The 27,901-nt window shown below is 39.8% G+C and overlaps 1 long non-coding RNA gene across 1 annotated transcript; it reads right to left on the bottom strand.

Annotated features, from left to right (window-relative positions):
• On the bottom strand, positions 1-26,999 carry LOC126596019 (uncharacterized). Its single transcript, XR_007613805.1, has 2 exons — positions 26,766-26,999; positions 1-60 (listed from the first exon to the last, which is right to left on the bottom strand). It is a non-coding gene; the product is annotated as an uncharacterized LOC126596019 (long non-coding RNA).
• Between the last annotated feature and the right edge of the window lie 902 nt (positions 27,000-27,901).

Raw genomic sequence — 27,901 nt, 5'->3', positions numbered from 1 at the left:
TGATACCAAATGTAAGATCAATATATGCGGAATAAGTAAATCACAATACGAAATTAACCACTAACCTTGTGACGCCATTGCTGCAATGAACTAAGGGTTCTTCTACTCTCAACACAGACCGAATGCACTGTTACAATCAAAGGGGCTTGATATCTTTTGTGCGTAATTAGTGTAAGAGCAGGGGACCCTATTATATATCCTAAATGGTGGTGTTTGATAAGGATACTTCCCATCATATAATCTTTATCAAACTATCAAATTAATAAACCGTATCACCACGAAACCATACTATTCATATCAATATAGATATATCTACTCATATCAGAATTACTTTAACTATATATTAGTCCACATACATTCCTTGATAGCGTACAAGTCAATCCTAATCTCTTATGATCTCTGTTTGTACCATACTTAGGGCCTCTGTATTTAGATCTCGTATAAATACTCGAGGGACTCAAATGTAATTATGTAATAAAGGAATGGGCAAATATGTAATAAGGAGCCCTTATTCTATAAAAGGGACTCATCACCCTCACAATGAGAGCAAGCCTCCTCACCCCTAGAGAGTCTCACTCTTACTCACATTAAAGAAGTTCTCTCCCTCACAATCTTCTCAGAGAAATACAATAATCAGTGTGGACGTAGCCCAAACATTGGGGTGAACCACGATACATCTTGTGTTATTTACTTTCTTGCAAATTCACAGTCAGATTTACGTTGTTCCAAGACCCTTCCGGTTTTGTGCATCAATATTTGGTGTCGTCTGTGGGAATCGACATGAAAAGCTATGTCGGTTCTCTCTCAAATTTTCATCTCACCACCGTGAAACCTCACCACAATATCCATCGAGAATCTGCAAAACCCAAGCAATCTCTCTCTCTCTTCTCCTTTTCCTTTCCGACCTTTTTTTTCTCTCTCTCTCTATCTGAGATTCTGAGTACACAAAACAAAACAAAACTGATTAATTAAGATTCGTCCAAGAAGAAAATCCAGTAAAAAGAGATCAGACGAGAGAGAAAGCGGGAAAGTAAGCGGTCAAATGTGTCCGGAGTCGAGCTTATCAGACGGAGGCGAAGGAAAAGGAGGAAGTGGTGGCGGCCCAGAGATAGAATCTTCATCATCTGCAAATGTATCCGCTGCATCAACTTCATCGTCTTCTTCACCATCTCCCTCTGCGAAGCGGAGCAGAGATCCTAAAGATGAGGTTTACCTCGACAATTTCCACTTTCACAAGCGTTATCTCAGCGAGATTATGGCATCTAGTTTGAGTCAAGTTTACATATTGGGTCAGGTCAAAATCCTCAAGTGAAGAAATCCCCAAAACGGCGCCGACTCAGCTGCCACAAAAGCAGAATCCCAAGCCCCAAGCTCCAAATCTCGGAAACACGAACCGGACGAACCCGGAAATGAAATGGGTTGCTAAGCTGAGCAAATAGGCAGATCCAAATCAGACTGCCGGTTTCTACGCCATCCTCTACCTCTGCCATCATTTTTCACCAAGAAGGGCGCTAGCACAAGCACCAAAGCTGCGGCAAGCAAGCTACTGAAGCTTATGTGGCTAAATTCATAGTTGGGCCGGCTAGTTTATTAGATCTCTCCGGCGTCGTCTCACGGTTTCCTCACGTCTTTCCCATAGGGACGGTAACAGAGAGCTCCAGTGCTACCAGGATGGCTGCCCCCACATAGAACCTCTCCTAGGCCATCTCCTAAAGACCAATGATTCCTAGGGGTAGATTCGTGAAAACACGGAGTCAGCCATGGACATTCCCTGTGACGACGTCGTCGTGATCCAGCTGGGGAAGACTCCCGATGAGCCATCTGTCTTCACCCTCAAACTGCCTCGACACATTCTTTCGACGACAATTTCAGTATAATGTGGTCTGAGAACCATTTTACAACTTCAGCAGGAATGCAGATTGGAAGCACTGACAGAAGCAATGATATTGGCAAATTTAGATCAAAATCCACTACGCCTACGCAGAAAAAGAAAAAGAAAGTGAAAAGAGAAAGCAAAAGCAAGTACAGGTGAGTATGTCTGGAGGTGGAAAGACAGAGAGAGGTGCAGCAGAAAAGAAAAAAGAAGAAAAGCAAAAGCAAAGCACAAAAATCCGAGAAAAAGCAGAAAACAAAAGGGAGGCACAAGGGGACACTGCAAAAGCAAGGAATAATCACCCCCCAGAAAGATGTGATTTACTTTTTTTATTTTTGAATGATGTGGTTTATTTTTCTTACATTTCGGAAACATCTGTATAACCCCATCAGAGGGTAAAAAAAAAAGGCTAAGCCCAAAGTAATGGGCTAAAATGTTATGTGGAGGGCGAAGGCCCATAACCCCAAAATAGCACCGACCAGGTGATCAAAAGTACGTCCAGTACTACCAAAATTGTTCGGCACCCTGCCTCTATTACCACCAACCAGGTGATCAAAAATACGCTCAGTACTCCAAAATTATTTGGCACCCTACCGCTATTATCACCAACCAGGTGATCAAAAGTACGTCCAGTACTTCAAAATTATACATGAGCATTACTCATGTCAATCATACATAAACATTCATGAGCATCACTCATGTCAATCATACATAAACATTCATGACCATCATTCATGTCAACATTCATGAGCATCACTCATGTCAACATTCATGAGCATCACTCATGTCAACATCCATAAGCATCACTCATGTCAATCAACATAAACATTCATGAGCATCGCTCATGTCAATCAGCTTCAAAAGCTTCATTTACAAAAGCTCTAGCTTCATTTACAGAGCTCTAGCTTTGAAAGCTTCATTTACAGAGCTCTAGCTTCAAAAGCTTCATTTACAGAGCTCTAGCTTCAAAAGCTTCATTTACAGAGCTCTAGCTTCAAAAGCTTCATTTACAGAGCTCTAACTTCAAAAGCTTCATTTACAAAAGCTCCAGCTTCAAAAGCTTCATTTACAAAGCTTCAGCTTCAAAAGCTTCACTTGCAAAGCTTCACCTACAAAGTTTCAGTGCAGGGTATACAAATACCGTCTCCAAACAACCACCACTTCGACCCATACATGGATTCAATTTGAAGTCTCCAGCCAACAGACTCTATTGACCGAAGACTTGGGGGACTACATTATGTACCATAAATTGGGCCTCAACTGGACCTCATGAAAAATACTTGGGGGACTTAGCCCATTATTTATGTATTGAGGAGCGAGCCCTTATTCTATAAAAGGGACTCCCTCACTTTCATTAGAGAGCACCCATTATTCATGTACTGAGGAGCGAGCCCTTATGTAATAAAAGGGACTCCCTCACCTTCATTAGAGAGCATCGTCGTTAGCTGAGCAATCGCCTCGCCGCAAGCATCACTCCTAACCCATTATTCATGTACTGAGAAGCGAGCCCTTATTTTATAAAAGGGACTCCCTCACCATCATTAGAAAGTATCGCCGCCTGTTGAGCAACCGCTTCACCGCGAGCATCACTCTAGCCCATCATTTATGTATTGAGGAGCGAGCCCTTATTCTATAAAAGGGACTCCCTCACCTTCAAACGCCACAGGCCGAGCCAACCAAGGCAACATAAGCCACAAACAGAGCAGCTTCGCAACATGTGCTACTTTTAGTTGAGCATCATTTCAAATTGGGCACCGCCTCATATCGAGTATCAGTTCTAGACGACATCTAGTTACTTCGGCCCACACATGGACTGAATTTAAAGTCTCCAGCCAAAAAACTCTCTTGACTGAAGACTTGGGGGACTACTATTTGTACCATACTTAGGGTCTTCGTATTTAGATCTCATATAAATACTCAAGAGACTCAAATGTAATTATGTAATAAAGGAAGGGGCAAATATGTAATAAGTTAAGAGCCCTTATTCTATAAAAGGGACTCCTCACCCTCACAATGAGGGCAAGCCTCCTCACCCCCAGAGAGCCTCACTCTCACTCACATTACAGAGGCTCTCTCCCTCACAACCTTGGTGTATTTAACACAATACGTTGAAATGAAGCAAAACTTGTTTATTGATATCTTCGATAAGTTACAAATATGTACATGTACATGAATCAAAATAAACAAACAAGAGGGAGCCTTCACAAAGGTTGCTCAGGAGAAGTCTCAGCAGTCGGCAGAGCCCCAGAAAGATGAGGCACCAGAGGGTGATTATTCAGAGCCTCAGTACTAGGCAGAACCCCAGAAGGAGGAGGCACTGAAGGTTGATCATTTGGAGCTTCATTACGCGGTACAACCCCAGAAGGCGAAAGTAATAAATGCCTTTGGAAGAAACCCACAAACCTCTGATGATCAAATAAAATCTGACCATCAGATTCCTGCAGCTGGTTGAGATCCCTCTTCATGTTTGTAGCATAGTTGTGGAGCCAAAAATAATCACAAGGCGACACGTGGATTTTTAACAAAATAAGACAAAACTACCCTTGAGGCATATCGGGATTCCTACGCGCAAGCAGCAGGCAATTATCCCTCAACCAAGTCAAAAGTGCCCAAAATAGGTATAAACTTAAAACCTAATTTATTCATATATTTCCCATTTCATTATTTAGCTAATCAATTAGCCAAATAATATACTTATTCCTTTCATATTTCCTAAAATCATAATAATTGACTAATTAAGGGATTAATTACCTAATCCATCCCTTAATTATCAATTGAAACACCCATCCAAACCTAAAATTACTAAAGTGGCCGGCCAATCCCATCAAGAAAAGTAAACCATCTTATTCTCCACCTTTTCCACTATTTTCTCCATTTTATTACCGCATTTATACAAATAATCAATTTTGTAACTCCTAATTAAACCTAAATTAAACCCAAAAAAACCCAAGCCACCTCCTATCCCTATAAATATACTCTCATTCTCACCAAAAAAGCCAATTCCAACACTTTGGCAAAAAATCCCAAAATTCTCTAAACACTCTCTCTCTAAATTCTAACTTTGGCATCGGAGGTTCTTCGGCCAAAGCCCCCCCCATTCATTGTGGGCGCGTGAGGCTCTTGGCCTTGACCTAAGGTGTTAATTATTTTGTAGGTGCAATTTTGTCCAAGAAGAAGAAGGCGGAAATTTGCATCCACAAATTGGTGCTTTCATTGAGAGTTGAAATCCATACTCGTAGAAGACTCTCGCACAAAAAGGTTTTTTCTTTATTTTCTAGTCCATTTGAATATTTTTCATACATTCTTATTATTAGAATTTTTTACTTGCAAAGGTTCTTTGATAAAACGTATAAGCAAAATATAAAGGCTAGAAATTTAGAAAATTCCACAAGTGAAAATTCTAATGTTCAAGAAATGGGATTGCGGAGATCAGTAAGGCTAAATGCGACAATAAGTGGAGCAGCATCACCACCACGAGTTTCCACCATGGGAACCACCACGGTGGCTACCTCGGTAGCCACCCGTGGCGTGGTCCATGGTACCTTCACCACGGCTCGAGCAGTGTCATCCAAGGCTTACGACATCAAGGCCACGACCCAAGTCGTGCCATCCAAGTTTGCACGGGCCCAGGCCCAAGCCTCGCATTCGCATGCATCACATACTAAGCAGCCTGTTCCCGCCAAGCAACCTGCTCTCGTGGCCCAGCCTGCTCCCGCCAAGCAACCTGCTCTCGCGGCCCAACCTGCTCCTGCCAAGCAGCCTGCTCTCGTGACCCAGCCTGTTCCCGCCAAGCAACCTGCTCTCGTGGTCCAGCCTGCTCTCGTGACCCAGCCTGCTCCCGACGAGCAGCCCACTCCCGTGGTGTTGGAAATGTGCCCTAAAACCAATCATATGATGATACTTTACGGACATTTCAAATGTTAAACTAATCTAGTTTAACATATAAAGGGCAAAGATTATTGTTTGAGCCGTCTCATATAAATATTATATGCTTAAACGATAAAGTCCAAGGAATATGTGATTGGGAGAATGCAATCTAATGAAGTTAGATTAATGAGACCATTCTTTCGTAGACACATCCTAAATGTTCTTGATCATAGGATTACCAATCCGTTAAGATCAGTACGTACTGTGTCTTCTCTCAGGGAGAGTGACTAGTCTCGAGTCATTGGTGTGTGTGACATCAAGACAAGTACGTAGGTGCTCAATAAGAGAATGAGTTCACTGAACGTGATCAACGAAGAGTTCTTATATTCCATGTCACATGAGAACTCATGGTTGGGATAATGCAAAGTAGTCCTTTGACCTGAGGCATCACAGTTGTCTTGTGGTTAAGTCCTTAATCTTTGATTATGTCTAATTCACCCCCTAGGGGTGTCACGGCATCGTTGGGGTTAAGCCACTTAGCTATGGAGACAAGTAAATGCGCAACAAGGGATCTCTAACCTTCAAACAGTTGAGGGAGAATACTCTATGATATGATTTGGAATCTCTGGCCAGAGTATGAATGAGATTGGGGAATGCGTTCCAAATCACATTCAAGGAAATCATATAAGCAAACGATTCACATTGGATAGTAGACATGAGTAAATAAACTATCATACCAAACAATGTGGTCAAGAGTCTTAGATTAGAGAAGGACCGTATTGCATTTGTAATCCCGAACTGAATAGGTTCTCTAACCTCTTCTGATTAGCTTGGGTAACCATGACATGCTGCTAGGCGTCAACCATGGTTTGTGGAAGCCCTATACGTGTATAACCACTAAAGGGAGAATTGAAAATTGTTTCAATTCACAATCGATGTAAAATGGTTTTAATCGCCCACTGCCTCGCTAAAAGGAACCTAATGGATCGCACACCATAAAAGGTGGAGATTGAAGATTAAACGGAAATGAGTAAGAATGATTAAATGGTTTAATCATTTATTTATGGCAAGGATTAATTAATATGTTAATTAATCAAACGAATAAGTTCGTTAAAGACTTCGGGATAGTTTTGGACCTTAAGGCCCAATGGGCTTCGAACGTCAAGCCCATTAACTTAAGTTGTATGACACTTTAATGAATAAAGATTCATTAAGGCCCAAAAGCCCAAATCTCTCTATATGGCCGGCCATGAAGATGAATTAGGGTTTTTTGGTTGTTTAGGTCACTTAAAGAAGTGACTATATAAATGACTTTATAGCCAAATATTCATTATGTGATTAAGGGTTTATTTTGGGTGAAAATGGGTGAGAATTGTCTCTCCATTTTCTCTCTAAAGAGGCCAACACCTTGGAGGGTACATCTAGCAATCCTATTACTCCAAGGTCACTCATTTCTTCTACAATCAAACCTTGGTGAAGAGACTTAGAGGTTCCCTATTTTGGGAACTTGGAGAAACCTATTTTTCCATCCAAATCCATGGATCTAAGAAGCAAGGAATGAAGGCCCTATCTCTTTGGGTGATTAGCCTTTGCTTATGCAAAGAGGAATCTACAAAGGTAATAATTTCAACTCACTTTGTTTTGAGTTGATTATTGGTTCACCAATCTACTAGGCTTTGAATTTCATGGTAATGTTTTGTTTTTGAGTGCATGCAAGCATGATTCCGCCTTTAATTGTTAATTGCATGCTATATGATGTTGCTCAAATGAACATGTTTTTCAAAATAAATCCTTCACGTGGTCCAGCCTGCTTCCGTCGAGCAGCCCACTCCCGAGGCCTAACTTGCTTCTGCCAAGTAGCCTGCTCTTGTGACCCAACCTGCTCCCGACGAGCAGCCCACTCCCGTTGTCCAGCCTGCTTCCGTTAAGCAGCCCACTCCCGTGGCCCAGCCTGCTTCCGTCGAGCAGCCCACTCCCGTGGCCCAGCCTGCTCCTACCAAGCAGCTTGCTCTCGTGACCTAACCTACTCCCGACGAGCAGCTCACTCCCGTGGTCCAGCCTGTTTCCTTCAAGCAGCCTACTCCTGTGGCCCAGCCTGCTTTCGTCGAGCAGCCCACTCCCGTGGCCCAGCCTGGTCCTACCAAGCAGCTTGCTCTCGTGACCTAACCTGCTCCCGACGAGCATCCCACTCCCGTAGTCCAGCCTGTTTCCGTCGAGCAGCCCACTCCCGTGGCCCAGCCTGCTTCCGTCGAGCAGCCCATTCCCGTGGCCCAGCCTGCTCTCGTGACCCAGCCTGCTCTCGACTAGCAGCCCATTCCCGCGGTCCAGCCTGCTTCCGTCGAGCAGCCCACTCTCACGGCCCATCCTGCTCTAGTGGTTTTCCAAGCAGCCCAAGTTGGCCCAAGACTATCTCAACCATCCAGACCTACCATCGAGCCGGGGGCATTCTCACCATATTTTTTCACGAATTTGACATTTCCCAACTCAAATCTCGTGCCCGGAGTCTACCACTCTTCCATTGCCCAAGGAGGCACATTCCTTCCAAGCTCTTCCAACCCAAATGGAGAACAACACTTGTCACGACAAGTCATAGAGTTGACAAGCGTCCTCGCACAGTAGACGACCTTGGTGAACCGACTCTTGCAACGCACCGAGATGCAACGTGCCCCAGACGAGGTGTTCCGAAGTAGGACAAGGGCAGAAAAAGAACTTCTCCAGCAGCGTCCTGGTAAGCAGCCACTCAACCAGCCACAAACGGAGCGTTCAGGCAGTATACACTACCGATTGGGCCCCCATGATAGCGTATACTCCCGTCTTAGAGCGTGGACGAGCGTGCACTCTCGACTAGGCCCACAGACGAGCATACATTCACGGTTAGGGTCGCACTTCGATAGTCAACATGAGCAGCCTTCCAGGCGAAGTGTTCATTTGTGGCTAAGCCCGCAAGGAGCATCATCCACCTCATATCGGAGTAGGCAGCCCGACGGACGGAGAGAAGCAGTCTCTCAATCCAGCTCAAGTTCAACCAGCAGCCTGCGAAGAACTCGTTTGCCTGCTAGGAACGCACCACATGCACTACATCCGCGACATAGACGAGCCAAACACATGGAAGAGCAACCTAGACCAGCAAGTCATGGTTGGGGGCAGCCGAGAGCTCCGCTACCCCAACAAAGGCAAATTAAGGAAGAAGTAGAGAGACTTTTGACCAAGCGATTGCATGATTTCCAACGCAACGAGGTCACCGACGAGGCACTACGACGGAACTTGACCAACATAAGCAGGCCCCCCTTCACGGACGAGATCGAGTAGGCAGAACCTCCACGCGAGTTCAGCATGCCACATTTCACATCTTTCAAAGGGGATGAAGACCCGGAGAGACACCTAAAGCGCTACCGAAGCTCAATGATCCTTTATCGAAACAACGATGATCTCATGTGCAAGATATTCGCCACCACTTTACAAGACGAGGCGCAAGATTGGTTCTACACCCTGCTGCCACAATCCATCCGAAATTTCTACGAACTTTCTTTGGTTTTCACCAAAGAATATTCATCCTATCGCTCGATCAAAAAGAAGTCTGACCATTTGTTCGACGTCAAGAAGAACCCAAAGGAGTCGCTTCAAGACTATGTGAGGAGGTTCAAAGTAGAGAAGGCAAAAATAGTCGGATGCAACGACTCGATAGCTAGAGCAGCCTTCCAAAAAGGACTTCCAGCAGACCACCCTCTATTCAGAAAATTGATCATGAAAGAAGATCTAACTCTGGCATACTCTTTTGCTTTGGCAAATAAGCATGCACTCTGGCATACTCTTTTGCTTTGGCAAATAAGCATGCAATTTGAACATACCATGACACACCCCGATCCTAGAATCAAGGCGTGCTGGCCGTCACGTGAGTGTGACGTAACCAAAAGTGCGACGCGGAAGCAATAGGTAAGAGAAATACGAAGAAATAAAAACCAAATACTAGCAATAATATCCAACTAGCATGCTAGAGTAGTGAAACACACATATTCAGAGCATAAGTACTAGGTGCAGTCAAGTAGGAACATTACTAAATTACAACACCCGAAGGTGAGTCCTACATGAGTAGTCTGTCAGAATGCCGTGGGAATCCTCGTGGGCCACCAACACTGATAACTAGAACCTGGAGGGGTGCAAAACAAAGTTGAGTGGGTCAGTAAAACAAAGCTTTTTGAAAACATTTCAATTAATAACATTTCTAACCCCTCGCTGTAAAACCTGTATACTTTCCCAGAAAATAACATAATATGCATATAAATCTTCCTATATCTCAAATCACAATTCTTTATCAAAAATCAGAAAGTATGTCATGCATAAATGTCAATAACATAATAAGGATGCATCAATATAACAAGTGAAATAGGGAATCAACCGGAGACCCTGTAGTTGGTCCTGTACGATTAATTCTAAAGCTCAATATGCCATCCAACCGGAGTCACCGCAGTGACCTAGACGGCGCTACTCTGCACATAAATCGGAACTACCTGAAGTAGTCTGTACGATAAGAAAGGTGTAAGAATACGCTCTAGTGCTTCTCTCATCAACAGCTGTATAATAATCTAAAATCACCTACAGTCGGAACCACTCTATGGTCTGTACGACATGTCGGAACCCTCTCATAGTCTGTACGACATGCACCTACTTGGATCCAAGGTGAGCATGTGGTGCGGGGTGAATAATATAAGCACTAACACCAAGGGTGCAGGTTATGAGCTCTCAACACAATTCACATCATCAATAAATCATATGAATAATATAAACTCACCTGATACTCACCTGTGCGTCCACAACACCATTTAACATATATATGCATCAATTACTAATTCATATAATTCATAATATGCATGCATGGCATTTTAAAAACATACTTTCATTTAAATTCAATTTCTGGGAAATTCAGTAGTATATAGGTAATAACAGAAAATAACTGCCCACTCATTGATAAGTCGAAGGGTGGCAACCCCCGTGACGTCCTTGAATGCGCTCGTCCTCGGGATAGGTATCACCTATATGCGACACAACTATAAAAACGTTAATTAAAGCACATAACCGACAATTCGAAATAACTTCTCATACGATGCTCAATATGGGTATATAAATATACCACAGTGACCTACTCGACGTCACAGATGTCGAGGTAGTTTTAGAAAAAAAATTTCGACGCCGCACGTGCCGGGAGGGGCACGGACCCACGCGCCCCCACGCACGTCACCTTCTTCCTCCAGTCGCCGGACTGGTTTCGCCGGCGACGGAAAAGTCGCTGATTTCTGGGAAATTTTTAAATCGCCATAACTTACTTATTTCTTCACTATTTTGAACTCTCTTTATATCAAAATGAAGATCTTGATGAGATGAACACATCCATACCTGCCTCGACCCCTAACTCGCCAGAGATTCATAGGAAAAAGCTTCGAAAGTTCTGGCTGAAATTGAAAAGTTCCGTTCTTCGTCCTCCGACGTCCAAATTTTACTAACGAAGTACCCCGAAGCTTGTGAGGACCTCCTTAAGCTCACTGTGAGCTTAAAATTCCCTGAAACACAGCATTTTACGTGTGCATGAATAGTGCACATTTTCGGGGTTATGGTTTCATGATGATATCGAAGGTTTTAAGTTCTAAAATTAGTATATTTGAACTCAGGGACTCAAGAGGAGTTCGATTCTTACCTTAGAACCTTGGATCTGTGAAGATTTGAGGGCTTTGTTCTTTGTCTGTACGGTTTCAAGAGGGAGAGAGTGAGAGAACTGAGAAGGAGGAGAGAAAGAGGGCACGGGATGAGTATGCTTGTCCCGTGTGTGTGTGGTCCAGCCAAAACAATCACGATCCAATTTTCTTAAGTCCCTAACCACACAAAATACATACAACCTTTAATCCAACGTAAATTTTCCAAAACTTAGGAAAGTATGCATTATTCAATAACATGTCACACACATAGCTTAATCACCTTAAGGGTAATTTCATCTTTTCACATCAACGATAAGGTAATTTCCGAGACGGGTTGTGACATACCATCACATAAAAAACCGGTGCATTAATGAGAAGAAATGTTAAAAAAAATGTTCAAGCCTTTATTATTCAAAGTAAAATAAAAAACTAACAAAACCAACTTCGAAATGAAACTAATTTCATTCTAATATAAGGCACATAAACCTCAAAGCTTCAACCTCAAAGCTTCACCTACAAAGCCTCAACACCAAAGCTTCGCCTACAAAGCTTAAATATATATATATATATATATATACATACATTTTTTTTTCGGAAATTCGTAAATTCAAAAATTCAAAAAAAAAATAATAATAATTGCCTAAGCCTCCTCTTCTTTGGGCCTAACAACTTTCATAACAAATATATATGAAGGAGAAGTTTTGGGCTACCACTTAGAAAGGAAATGCCTCATTCGTCAACTCCCTCGACCGGAGACTTGGGGGACACCTACCATAAGCTACTGCACCTTGATACTCAGAAGTCTCACGACCACTCAATGACTTGGATTTTTCAAGTCTCCAACCGAGAAGTTTTCCTCACTCGAGAAATTAAGAGAGCACTACCTCAACATACATGTTTCACTCTCAAAGGTTCAACATACAAGCTTCAACAAAAGAAAAAATTCAAAGAACTTAGTGAAGAAGGCCTTGGTGTATTTAACATAATACGTTGAAATGAAGCAAAGCTTGTTTAGATATCTCCGATAAGTTACAAATATGTACATATACATGAATCAAAATAAACAAACAAGAGGGAGCCTTCACAAAGGTTGCTCGTGAGAAGTCTCAGCAGTCGGCAGAGCCCCAGAAAGAGTAGGCACCGGAGGGTGATCATTCGGAGCCTCAATATTGGGCAGAACCCCAAAAGGAGGAGGCACCGAAGGTTGATCATTCGGAGCTTCATTACGCGGTACAGCCCCAGAAGATGAAGGCAATAAATGCCTTTGGAACAAACCCACAAATCTCTGATGATCAAGCAAAATCTGACCATCAGATTCCTGTAGCTGGTCAAGCTTCCTCTTCATGTTTGTAGCATAGTCATGTACGAGCCTGTGTACTTGTTTATTCTCATGCTTGAGCCCTCTGCTCTCCTGTTTGAGACTTATCACTTCAGCCCCAATGATTCAACTTGGCGGGTTCGAGCAGATCGACGTTGGGCCATATTGGACACAGAACCTGCACACTGAACACTGAGAGACAAAGAATCATTAACAACCAACTCATCAGACTGTTTGGAAAGTAGTCTGTTATCTTTGGGAGTGAGAAGGTTCCTGGCCACCACCGCAGCGGTCATATCATTCTTCATCACAGAGTCCCCAACGGTAAGATGACCAGTAGGGGATAAGAAGGATGGGCTGAAGGATTATTTTGTGAAAACATGTTCTTTTAAGCAACATCAATAAGCATGCAATTAACAATTAAAGGCGAAATCATGCTAGCATGCACTTAAAAACAAAACATTAACCATGAAATTCAAAGCCTAGTAGATTGGTGAACCAAGAATCAACTCAAAACAAAGTGAGTTGAGATTTATACCTTTGTAGATTCCTCTTTGCATAAGCAAAGGCTAATCACCCAAAGAGAGGGCCTTCATTCCTTGCATCTTAAATCTATAGATTTGGATGGATCTACACCAAGGAGAGCATGGATGATAAATGAGTGACCATGGAAGAATAGATGGCTAGCTACAACTTCCATGGTGGCCGGCCTTTCTAGAGAGAAATGGAGAGACAATTCTCACCAATTTTCCCCAAAACAAACCCTTAATGAATAAAAGGCTATAAAGTCATATTTATACCTTTATTCATTTGAGTGGCAAACTTGTAATTCAAGCAAGTTCACTACCCTTTCTCTATATGGCCGGCCATGGGGGGTTGTTTGGGCTTTTGGGTCTTAGTGAATCATTATTCATTAAGTTGTCATACAACTTAAGTCAATGGGCTTGACGTTCGAAGCCCATTGGGCCTTAAGGTCCAAAACCTATCCCGAGGTCTTTAACGAACTTATTCGTTTGATTAATTAACATATTAATTAACCCTTGCCATAAATAATTAAACTATTCAATTATTCTTACTCATTTAGTTTGTTTCATCCATCTCCACCTTATACGGTGTACGATCCATTAGGTTCCTTTTAGCGAGGCAGTGGGCGATCAAAACTCTTTCAAATCGATTATGAATTGAAACTTACTTTCAATTCTCCCTTTAGTGATAATACACTTTTAGGGCTTCCACAAACCATGAGTGACACCTAGCCGTATGTCATGGTTACCCAAGCTAATCAGAAGAGGTTAAGAACCTATTCAGTTTAGGATTACAAATGCAATACGGTCCTTCTCTAATACAATACTCTTGACCACATTGTTTGGTTTGATAGTTTATTCATGTCTACTATCCAATGTGAATCTTGTGCATATATGATTACTTTGAATGTGATTTGGAACGCATTCCTAAATCTCATTCATACTCTGGCCAGAGATTCTAAATCATATCATAGAGTATTCTCCCTCAAACGGTTTGAAGGTTAGAGATCCCTTGTTGCGCATTCACTTGCCTCCATGACTAAGTGGCTTAACCCCAACGATGCCGTGGACACCCCGATGGGGTGACTTTGACATAATCAAAGATCAAGGACTTAACCACAAGACAACTGTGATGCCTCAGGTCAAAGGACTAATTTGCATTATCCCAAACATGAGTTCTCATGTGACATGAGTATGAGAACTCTTCGTTGATCGCGTTCAGTGAACTCATTCTCTACTGAGCACCTACGTACTTGTCTTGATGTCACACACACCAATGACTCGAGACTAGTCACTCTCCCTGAGAGAAGACATAGCACGTACCGATCTTGACGGACTGTCAATGCCCAATTGGCAATCCTATGATCAGGAACATTTATGATGTGTCAACGAAAGAATGGTCTCATGAATCTAACTTCATTAGATTGCATTCTCCCAATCACATATTCCTTGGACTTTATCGTTTAAGCATATAACATTTATATGAGACGGCTCAAACAATAATCTTTGCCCTTTATATTAAACTAGATTAGTTTAACATGTGAAATGTCCGTAAAGTATCATCACATGATTGGTTTTAGGGCACATTTCCAACAATCTCCCACTTGCACTAGAGCCAATCAGCTTGGTCATCAGTGATGATACCTCTTCTGTAGTCATTTCATAAATGGCTGAATAGTAGGCCTAGACAATGGATATCTATATGTTATCCATAGAAGCAACCTTGAGAATAACGACGTCACCATTATACATGATTCTCAATCATGTGGTTCAGTCTCTCATATGAGTTCGGACCTTGATGAGACCTTGATTCCCTGGCTTGAGCTATCGCCCCATTAGTGTCATAGTGTCAGTACACTAGATACACTTTCTGGTTGGAACCGAATAGAGAGTTCACTAAATGAACTTTCCCATCCAAACAACATTGTCCCAAACTTCTATATGGCAATATATTTTGCATTCATAATGGAACACACTACAGTCATTACTTTAATGTTTCCATCCAAAAATCTCTTTAGTCATAATAAAGAGATATTCGTTTATCTCTTCATTCATAATGAAGAAACATCCAATGATGGATTAGATTCATAATCTAATACATTTAAGCTTCCATTACGTTACTCTAATTCTTCCTCATTCTTTGAGGAATCTATCCTTTAGTATTTCTTAAATACTTAAGGACTCACTTGACAGTTGTCATGGTTCTGATCCTGGGCTTGCACTGATATCGTCTTGTACCGTTCTAGGTACAACTCATATCAATGTTTTTCATACAATATGAAATACATAAATCACCTTTATGCGTATGCATAAAGGATTCTTATTTACGCATTATTTCTTTGGGAGTCAAAGGCTACATTCCCTTTGAGAAGAGCTACCTCCTAGTCTCACTAGATTTGTTCTTCTGATTAAAGTTTATCATCATATGAGAAACTTCCTAGCATCTTTTGTCTATTATTAGGGATTTATATAATCAAATTATATCCTAAAATCTATCAATATAGATTTCCATCCCATGTATATAGACTATGTCTCCCATATACATTCTATCGTTATAGAATGCTTAAAGTCATAAGTTTAACGAAGAAATATTCTTTTCATTTCCAAAATTAATATATCATATATACATTCATATATATCACATATATATTTATATATATATATATATAAATTTTGGGAATATGATTAACTCCCACTAATCTTTTGTAAACCTAGTAAACAAAAGATTCATTTACATCTTTATGAGAAAGCAAACGATTTGACCTTTCTCTCATAAGACGCTTATAGCTCCCACTAGCTTGCTTAGATTCATGATGGTTGGATCTCTACAACTTATATGTCTTGTGATTCATAGTTTTAGACATATATATTATTAAGACTATCTTAATAATGGTTTCGGAAACCCATATAATGTCCAAACATTGAATCACCATTTAGTTGTCGCTAGCTATCTTCGAATTAATTGAAACTAAGACTACGTCAAAAATGGTTCCTTCAAAGTCAACCATTCTCTTTGATTGTAGTCACCTTAAGCTACCAATTAGCTATGAAGGTTTCATTATTTCGAGTCAAATGGTACTTTACCATTTCCTTGAGTATATATCATATATATACACTCAATGTAGTCATAAGGATTTTCATTCTTATTTCTTTCGAATTAAGAGGTGTAACTCTATGACATAGTCATAAAGTTCAAACCATTCAACTGAGACGGTTTATAAATCCTTCTCGACTACCTTGGAGCTTTTGATATAGGAACTAGGTTGTTATATTTGTTGATTATTATCTTGTCTCTCATAGAACCCATTCTTTGAGTTCTATCTCACGTTCATTTGCTTTTAGGCAAATCACATTGTAGAATTACAATGAACTACCCAACAAAACAACATTTGTTAATTGGTTTATAGAAGCGATATCCAAAAGTTAATTTAAGGATATCCTACAAGATTGTTATCAAACAAATATTGCTTATTAGCACACAACCCCAAATCTTAACATGCTTAAGATTTGTCTTTCTTTCCAACTACATCTTATGGAGTCATGAAAATTTTGGAAGATCTTCTAATTGACAATCATATTGTCTTAGAAGCATATATATCCTATATATGGGTAATTGATAATATCCAACGAACTAAATCTTATTCAAGTTCGTTCTTCTCCTAATGGAGAAATCTATTATCTTATGATGCTTCTTTCCTTGATATCTTTCAAGAAAACTATTCTAAAGTGTTACCATTCCTTGGATCAAATCTAAGGATGTAAATACTTTAGACGTCTTACTCATCAACTTACATTTCTTGAATTCTTTGAAACCTTTTGCAAAGTATTCGGACTTGTGTTTATTTAAAATAAACTATAGTCCAACCGAGGGTGATCTTCGGTGAATGTCATACAACATGAGTAGTATTATGTTGTGGACAAGTGCCACTAACATCTAAGTGAATTAACCTCAACAACTTTGTGATTCTTTATTCTTTCCAAAAGAATGAAGATTCAAATATTTTGCCTCTATACAATTTTAACAAGAAGGCATTGGATCCGGATCTAACGATCCTAAGTATCCATCTATGACTAACTTGTAATTTATGTTTTTAGAGGTATCACAAGTTTAGTTGGGATTAGTCACTACCTTGCAACCTTTTGGGTTTTAAGCATCGTTGTATTCTAAACAGTTAACACTACCATATCATCTCTACTATAGAGACAATCAATTAGATTACTATAATCCAATCATTGATTAATAAAGAACAATGTTTTGTCAAACAAAACATTCATCCATCTCTACTATAGTGACGGAATTAAATTCCTTAAAATTGGAATGTAAAGACAATCTTTGGTTTTTCCAATTTCTTTGGTAGTTCATATGAGGAAGTAAGTACCATCTGCTTTCGCAGAAATCTATATTTTATTCACTTTCCGAATGTGAAGTACTTTCTCTTCTCTCATTAATCTTCTACTTCTTATTAGCCACACTTTTACAACGATTGTAAAACATAGTTACTAATACGGAATCAAACATTCAAGTAGAAGAACCAACTGTTTTGAACTATTCAAGAACAATTTACAACACCTTCGAAAGGTGTGTTCTTGACACTTGCAAGACATTTCTTGCAAATACCCCTTCCAATGTCCATCCTTTCATAAAGAAAGTTTGTTCCCTTGGAGTTATTTCGCTTTCTTCATTTGACTTCTCCTTTGACTACCATAGTCAAGGTCCCTAAACTCCCACTATCTCTCTTGAAACTTATTTCAATTGTGTTATACACATCAAACATTTTGGAGAGCATGTGTTTATTGTACACTACATAGTTTACAATAAACTTAGTGAACGATTAGGATAGGGACACAAAGGTGAAGTCCTTGCCTAGTTCCCGTCTCTAGAAGTGTTCTAACACTTCAACACTCAATGATTCAAAATCATCATAAGTCCATGTTGATGCACTATTTTTGTCAACCAACCATTATGTTCTAAACATAATTACAAACTTTCAAGAGTTGTTCAAAGCAACTCTCATTTCTTCATACAACAATTTGTAAGTGAAGAATCATGGCACATTAAGTGTCCATGCCTTTGTGCTTTCTTCTTAAGTTCTATGTTCATTTAACAAAGAAACAAGCACTAAGTGTTTGCATTGACTAAGGGTTGTTCAAAACAACTCATTATTTCTTCATACAACGATTTGTAAGTGAAGAACTAATAACACTAAAAGTGTCCTTTTCTTTATGCTAATCTTCGTAAGTTCCTTTGTTCATATAACGAAGGAATAAGCATTGGTTGTTTGTGTTGTTCTCTTCATGATAGACTTTTCTAACATGTTCTTCCAATGATACATTATCATTAGGAAGATTGTGAGGATGAGACTACTTAGGTACATATGCAATCCTTTTTAAGACATTCTTTGGGATTGTGGTACCAAGTCCGGAAACTAAAACATTCGGTTTTTATTTGTCAAGTGTTGGATAGCGTTTGCAAATATATTGGTAAACAAATACATAACGAATATAAATTGATTGATTTTAAGCCATTTGATTCGAGTCTTTAAATCAAATAGCACCACCTACTATTTTTGGCAAATTCCATATCCCTCATTGGAATTCGAGAGTTTTGGATGAAACTCTTAGTAGGTTATGGGAGACTCACTATTACCAAGCCCACCTCACAATGATATGATGTTGGCTAGCATTAATAATAATGAGAGAGTACACTTACTCATTTGCAACTAATGCAAGTACCCATCTTATTTGGCCTCTAGAGAATGTCACCTCACAATGATATGATGTTGGTTCCATTGCACTTAGTTAAGTCATTCCCACCATGCTTAGTTCGTGAAGGGGTTCAAGAATAGCCTCACGATGATACGATGTCGGCTATCCTCGTTGCCTACACTAACCTCATCATATGTTTATGGATTCCTCCTGAGTATAAGCATGCACTTTGTACTCCCCCATGATAGGGTGAAGCCGGTGTACAAGTCATAAACGATTGGAGCCACCACGGTGGAAGGCCTACGAAAGAGTGTTCTAAGCACTCTCACGCTTATCAACTTAATAATGGTTTGGTTGAGGATTTTATGTCTCATCACATACAAATATACATTTTAATCTCTATTAAAACTATTTTGGTCCTATTACAACTATTGGTCCATATGATTGTTTTAGTTGTATATAATACTCCCACTATGCTTATAAAACGGTTTTTAAAGCAAGAGTATATGATACTACTAACATAACCTTTGCATTCATTTGATGGACTATATAGTTGCCTTAGGGCCTTAGGATGACTATGAACCTTTGTTTAGATTCAACACGAGCCTTGTGTTGAATCTCGGTCTAGGGATGGTGATTGATTTTAGTTACGCGTTTAATCACATTAAGGCATGTTGTCTTAGGGGCGTTGGACCCAACTACTTCATTTTCATGCATATCAAATAAAGCAAGAAAGAAGTACTTCAAAGTAAAGGTGAGCTTATGCTCATTACAACATTTGCATAAAACAAATTACTTTAAAGTAAAGAAGAGCTTATGCCCTTTTACAACATTTGATCAAATCAAATTACAACCAAAATTAATCAACACATTCCCATGGTTCAAACAAATTTGAAACGGCTTTTCACATAGCTCAATTATATTAGGCTTAGGTTCATAATCACCCTTTAATTAATTAACACTTTAACTAATTAAATTGAATGCAACATTTTTCATTTGGTTTTTGTATCCATAAAATTGATTTAAATGGAGCTAAACAAAATGAAAATCCAATTCTCATTTAAAGAGACAAAACAATTTTGTTCTCAACCTAATTTGGGCCATCATGCAATAACCACAACTTATTTTGGTCATTAAGCAATTAACCTCAACTTTTGGGCTATGTTGCAAAACTTTTGGGGTCACTTTGTAAAGACACAAAAGTCCACTACTTCATGTAATTACAATAGAACCCAAAATTTAATCAATGCAAAAACTTCATTAAAGGATCAAAACAATTTGTCCTTTAGCGTTTTTGGACCTAAACGTAAAAACATAAACTTTTGGGCCAAAGTGCAAATACACAAAAGTATCAAAACTTTATGTAATTGCATAAAAGCCCCAAAAGTACTCCCACTAGGGGGTGGCCGGTTTTGGAAGAGGATATGAGTGATGTGTGTGTTGATTTGTGAGTTTTGACATAAAGCATGCAAGTGCACAAGTGGTGTGTGTGAAAGGGAATTAATCCTTTCACACCCACCATTATTTCTATTGCCATTTAAACAAATATCTAAAACATTTAAACATTTGAAAATGCATAAAACATAAACTTTATGAAATAAATCAAAACTTTGAATCAAAACACAAACCTTTTTGTTCTTGGCAAAAATGTCAAGAACAATGAAGAACATTCATGAAAAACCCAAAATTTTTCCATGAACTTTTTCCACCCAAAAACATTCCAAAACCATTCAAACTTTAGGGAAATAACATCTAACCAAACTAGGGAACATAAGGGTTCCAAAAGTCACTTGAAAACACTTTTAACAAGTCAAACAAGAACCCAAAAAATCATCCTATATATTTGGCCGAAAATTCCCAAAGTCATGGCACCAAATTTTAGCTCCAATATTCATGCTCATATGAACTACATCTACAACATTTGAGATGGCAAATTTTCTAACAAAATTTACATTCAAAGAAACAAGAATAAAGCTTGTAACATATTACAACTTTTAAATCACAAACTATGAACTACAAAACACAAAAGGATTCACCAACTACTAGACCTAGGCTCTGATACCAGTTGAAGGATTATTTTGTGAAAACATGTTCTTTTAAGCAACATCAATAAGCATGCAATTAACAATTAAAGGCGGAATCATGCTAGCATGCACTTAAAAACAAAACATTAACCATGAAATTCAAAGCCTAGTAGATTGGTGAACCAAGAATCAACTCAAAACAAAGTGAGTTGAGATTTATACCTTTGTAGATTCCTCTTTGCATAAGCAAAGGCTAATCACCCAAAGAGAGGGCCTTCATTCCTTGCATCTTAAATCTATAGATTTGGATGGATCTACACCAAGGAGAGCATGGATGATAAATGAGTGACCATGGAAGAATAGATGGCTAGCTACAACTTCCATGGTGGCCGGCCTTTCTAGAGAGAAATGGAGAGACAATTCTCACCAATTTTCCCCAAAACAAACCCTTAATGAATAAAAGGCTATAAAGTCATATTTATACCTTTATTCATTTGAGTGGCAAACTTGTAATTCAAGCAAGTTCACTACCCTTTCTCTATATGGCCGGCCATGGGGGGTTGTTTGGGCTTTTGGGTCTTAGTGAATCATTATTCATTAAGTTGTCATACAACTTAAGTCAATGGGCTTGACGTTCGAAGCCCATTGGGCCTTAAGGTCCAAAACCTATCCCGAGGTCTTTAACGAACTTATTCGTTTGATTAATTAACATATTAATTAATCCTTGCCATAAATAATTAAACTATTCAATTATTCTTACTCATTTAGTTTGTTTCATCCATCTCCACCTTATACGGTGTACGATCCATTAGGTTCCTTTTAGCGAGGCAGTGGGCGATCAAAACTCTTTCAAATCGATTATGAATTGAAACTTACTTTCAATTCTCCCTTTAGTGATAATACACTTTTAGGGCTTCCACAAACCATGAGTGACACCTAGCCGTATGTCATGGTTACCCAAGCTAATCAGAAGAGGTTAAGAACCTATTCAGTTTAGGATTACAAATGCAATACGGTCCTTCTCTAATACAATACTCTTGACCACATTGTTTAGTTTGATAGTTTATTCATGTCTACTATCCAATGTGAATCTTGTGCATATATGATTACTTTGAATGTGATTTGGAACGCATTCCTAAATCTCATTCATACTCTGGCCAGAGATTCTAAATCATATCATAGAGTATTCTCCCTCAAACGGTTTGAAGGTTAGAGATCCCTTGTTGCGCATTCACTTGCCTCCATGACTAAGTGGCTTAACCCCAACGATGCCGTGGACACCCCGATGGGGTGACTTTGACATAATCAAAGATCAAGGACTTAACCACAAGACAACTGTGATGCCTCAGGTCAAAGGACTAATTTGCATTATCCCAAACATGAGTTCTCATGTGACATGAGTATGAGAACTCTTCGTTGATCGCTTTCAGTGAACTCATTCTCTACTGAGCACCTACGTACTTGTCTTGATGTCACACACACCAATGACTCGAGACTAGTCACTCTCCCTGAGAGAAGACATAGCACGTACCGATCTTGACGGACTGTCAATGCCCAATTGGCAATCCTATGATCAGGAACATTTATGATGTGTCAACGAAAGAATGGTCTCATGAATCTAACTTCATTAGATTGCATTCTCCCAATCACATATTCCTTGGACTTTATCGTTTAAGCATATAACATTTATATGAGACGGCTCAAACAATAATCTTTGCCCTTTATATTAAACTAGATTAGTTTAACATGTGAAATGTCCGTAAAGTATCATCACATGATTGGTTTTAGGGCACATTTCCAACATGGGCGCCATATGTTTTCTTGAGAAGGCATGGCTGCCTCTTCACCAAAGTTCAAGTCAAAACGACGGTCGGATAGGCTAGACATTCTCAGAAATGATGAAGAAGAAATGAGGTGCAATAAATCTATGAAGTAAAGGGAAAATTCCTACAAGCAATAACTCTCTGAATGTACTTCTTGCACACAATTGGTGCCTTTATAAAAGAAAGGGCAACAGGGCTGTTGGTTCAAAAATCGAAGAGGCACCACTCTTCGGATTCCGAAGAGGCACTACTTTCCACACGCAATATCAGCTCATCGAGTACCATAGATAACTTTGCCAAAGATCTCTGACAAAGTTTAGACACATAAATTTTGAAGGTCCAACTACCCTACTATTACCCACAAGGGTAAAGGAACAGCACCACTGCTTAATAACTAGAAAGTCCCAATGTGTGTCAACCTTCGTGCTCCGGGGCAAGGCAGACTGGCAAAAATGCCCAACCTTTACTCACATTCGAGAAAACATTCCTAACAAGATTGCTTGCTCAAAAATCGAAGAGGAATCACTCTCCGAATCTCGAGAGCTAGACTCCCAACATGATTACTTTCTCAAAAATCGAAGAGACACTACTCTCCGAATCTCAAGAGTCAGACTCCCAATAAGATTGCTTTCTCAAAAATTGAATAGGCACCGTTCTCTGAATCTTGAAAGCCAGATCCCCGATAGGATTACTTGTTCGAAAACTGAAGAGGCACCGCTCTCCGAGCTTCGAGAGCTAGATTTCCTTGGATAAAGCTTGTTTGCAATCTTCACACGCAACATCAGCTTTCCAGATACCACAGACCACTTTTTCAAAGCGCTCTGACAAAGTTAAAACATGTGAAGCTTGCAGCTCCCACTACATTGCTATGACCAAGAAGGGTAAAGGAATAACATTATTACTTGCTCAAAAATCGAAGAGGCACCGCCCTCCGAATCTCGAGAGCCAGACTCCCAACAGGATTACTTTCTCAAAAATCAAATAGGCACCGCTCTTCGAATCTCAAGAGCCAGACTCCTAACAGGATTGCTTTCTCAAAAATAGAAGAGGTACTGCTCTCCGAAGCTCGAAAGCCAGATCCCCGACATGATTGCTTGTTAGAAAAACAAAAAGGCATCGCTCTCCGAACTTCGAGAGCCAGATTTCCTTGGATAAAGCTTTTCTCCAATCTTCACACACAACATCAGCTTTCTAGATACCACATACCACTTTTTCAAAGTGCTCTGACAAAGTTAAAACACGTGAAGCTTGCAGCTCCCACTACATTGCTACGACCAAGAAGGGTAAAGGAATAGCATTACTACTTGTTGTTAGGGAGACTCCTATATATGTCGACCTCCATCCTCCACGGACAGGCAGACCTGTAAAAATGCTCAACCCTTCCTCATATCTAAGAGGGCACTCCCAACAAAGCCTCTCGAAATACTCAGCTTTCTTCCCCCTCAATAATACCTATGCACACCAGCCACACCAGAGCAAGAGTATCTCATATCATCAGGGTCAAAAGCAAGAGTATCCCATATCATGCTTTTTCCCTGTCTTTTCCTTTTCCCTTGTTCTTACCTGCAAGACAAGGAGAAAGAGAGTAATCAATCAGCACTTGGAATTAAGCTTCCAGTCAGGAACTGACTGCCTAGAACCCCTTGCTTGATTACTTACCTAGCATTGCTCTCGAGTACTCATCTTCAACATCTTATGCTTCCAGAAAAGATACCATATCTGCCTGAGGAACAAATAGGGCAAGTGAGAAGGATACAAGGAAGCATGTGGAGACAAGCACAACAGAACACATGCCGATTCATCTATTATTTCGTCAATAGCAAAAGTATCCCATATCATCAAGGTTGAACGCACTCTTGATTTGATGGACTTGTTTTGACCCTCAAGTTCTTGAGTTGACCTTATACTCTGGAGGAAACCAGAAAACCCTCCAGCCGAGTTCAAGAATAAGCTTATGGAAAGTTACTTCTTCAAAAGCAAAAGTATCTCATATCATCTCTTCTCCATTTACTTCTCCTTATCCTTGTTGCTGTTTACGACACAATGAGAAGAAGAACATTCAACCGGAAGCCGAAGTCGAACCTTCGATCCAGGTTGCTTGCTTGGAAGTCTGATTGCTTACCTTGTCTGTTACCTCTTTTGGCAAATCTCCTAGCTCGGCAACTTAGGGGACTCCTACTATAGGGTTTTGTATCGCAATTGACCAAGCCCGAAACTACAAGTAAGCTTCAAGTGAAATTGATACATTACCTTGTGCATCTTCATCGGTTAAAGATACCACCCCTGGATGGAGGAAAAGTACTTCCAGAGAAGATGCCACATCTACGTATGAGACATATAAGGCAAGTGAAAATGATCGCACACTTCGATACTTAGAAGTTTCGTGATTACTCTATGGCTTGGATCTTGCAAGCCCCCAACCGAGGAGCTTCCTTCACTCGAGAACTTAGAGGAGCACTGTTTGTACCATACTTGACCAATCCCGAAACTACTGAGCACCGGTCAATGTTATACCGTCAAGGACCCAGAAGAGTTTCCCTCTAACTATGAGGCCAATCACAGCACGACACGTGTCGATATCAGAAGCCAATCATAGCGCGACACGTGTCAACATCAGAAGCCAATCATAACACGACACATGTCAATGTCAAAATGAAACTAGAAACTCTCTTCTATAAATAGAGATCATTCTCTCACAATATTTCCTAATGTCATTTGTACTAAATCATTCACTAGTACTCACTAAAGGAGAGCTTGAACCTATGTGCTTGTGTAAACCCTTCACAATTAATGAGAACTCCTCTACCCCATGGATGTAGCCAATCTGGGTGAACCACGTACATCTTGTGTTTGCTTCCCTGTCCCTATCCATTTACATATTTATCCACACTAGTGACCGGAGCAATCTAGCGAAGGTTACAAACTTAACACTTTCTGTTGTACCAAAGTCCTCGCTGATTTTGTGCATCAACAACATGGACCAAAAAGGTTTCAGAAATTGGTACCTCAAAATTTCTGAGTTTCCAAGCAATGTTGATGATTTTGAGAATATATTCGCACACACTTCCTTCACCATCATACTTGATTGAAGTGAATGAATTCATGAGGTTGCCAGTTTCAGTTTTCTCAGACTCTTTGTACTTTTCCTCAATAGATTTCATTAACTCTTTTGCATTTGTTGCCTCTGGGAATCCTCCACAAACATCAGTCATTGTTCGTTGATTATTATTAGCGAGATCCAATTCAATTTTTGCCACTTTTCATACTTTGATCTTTGGCTGGAAGTGCTTCCATTGACAGTTAGTGGGGTTCCTCAATTCTCAATGCTAAATCCATATCCATGACACAAAAAACAATTTCCTAAGTCTTGTTTCCATTTCTTATAGTTGACACCAGTGATGGTTCAACTGTGTTAAGGTTCATGGAACTAGGGTTCATGGCTGCAACATGAAAAGTATTAATCTTTAATCCCCATTCTTTATATCATAAACTCAAGAACCTTTGGATTAACAAGTTATATGAAGGTTTTTCTTTAATCATAGCACCTTCACAGCCAACATATGTTTTTCCGTAGTCATTATTACAACCCTTTGTGGATTGCAAGAAGTAACTATGTTCATACCTTGGATTGTAAAGTGCCATGCCACTTGAGATCAAAACATAGGCTACTGAACATCTTTAGATTATTAGTGACGATGCGTCAATCCTAGTGCCAATCCTAATTTCGTATTCTTAATGAGAATCATATGTATTGCACAGATAGCTTTAGCTATCATATGCATACACATGTTCTCCCTGTATAATACGTAATTAGTCTTTAACCTAAAAACTTATAAAACAATTCTTTATGCTTTCCTCTTAGGGTTAATTGGTATGTGAAAGCTCTGATACCAAATGTAAGATCAATATATGCGGAATAAGTAAATCACAATACGAAATTAACCACTAACCTTGTGACGCCATTGCTGCAATGAACTAAGGGTTCTTCTACTCTCAACACAGACCGAATGCACTGTTACAATCAAAGGGGCTTGATATCTTTTGTGCGTAATTAGTGTAAGAGCAGGGGACCCTATTATATATCCTAAATGGTGGTGTTTGATAAGGATACTTCCCATCATATAATCTTTATCAAACTATCAAATTAATAAACCGTATCACCACGAAACCATACTATTCATATCAATATAGATATATCTACTCATATCAGAATTACTTTAACTATATATTAGTCCACATACATTCCTTGATAGCGTACAAGTCAATCCTAATCTCTTATGATCTCTGTTTGTACCATACTTAGGGCCTCTGTATTTAGATCTCGTATAAATACTCGAGGGACTCAAATGTAATTATGTAATAAAGGAATGGGCAAATATGTAATAAGGAGCCCTTATTCTATAAAAGGGACTCATCACCCTCACAATGAGAGCAAGCCTCCTCACCCCTAGAGAGTCTCACTCTTACTCACATTAAAGAAGTTCTCTCCCTCACAATCTTCTCAGAGAAATACAATAATCAGTGTGGACGTAGCCCAAACATTGGGGTGAACCACGATACATCTTGTGTTATTTACTTTCTTGCAAATTCACAGTCAGATTTACGTTGTTCCAAGACCCTTCCGGTTTTGTGCATCAATATTTGGTGTCGTCTGTGGGAATCGACATGAAAAGCTATGTCGGTTCTCTCTCAAATTTTCATCTCACCACCGTGAAACCTCACCACAATATCCATCGAGAATCTGCAAAACCCAAGCAATCTCTCTCTCTCTTCTCCTTTTCCTTTCCGACCTTTTTTTTCTCTCTCTCTCTATCTGAGATTCTGAGTACACAAAACAAAACAAAACTGATTAATTAAGATTCGTCCAAGAAGAAAATCCAGTAAAAAGAGATCAGACGAGAGAGAAAGCGGGAAAGTAAGCGGTCAAATGTGTCCGGAGTCGAGCTTATCAGACGGAGGCGAAGGAAAAGGAGGAAGTGGTGGCGGCCCAGAGATAGAATCTTCATCATCTGCAAATGTATCCGCTGCATCAACTTCATCGTCTTCTTCACCATCTCCCTCTGCGAAGCGGAGCAGAGA

Source organism: Malus sylvestris, chromosome 13 (genome assembly GCF_916048215.2).
Source record: "Malus sylvestris chromosome 13, drMalSylv7.2, whole genome shotgun sequence".
Lineage (NCBI taxonomy): Eukaryota > Viridiplantae > Streptophyta > Magnoliopsida > Rosales > Rosaceae > Malus > Malus sylvestris.
The sequence above is the reverse complement of the archived record's forward strand: the minus strand, read 5'-3'. Positions and strand labels throughout refer to the sequence as shown.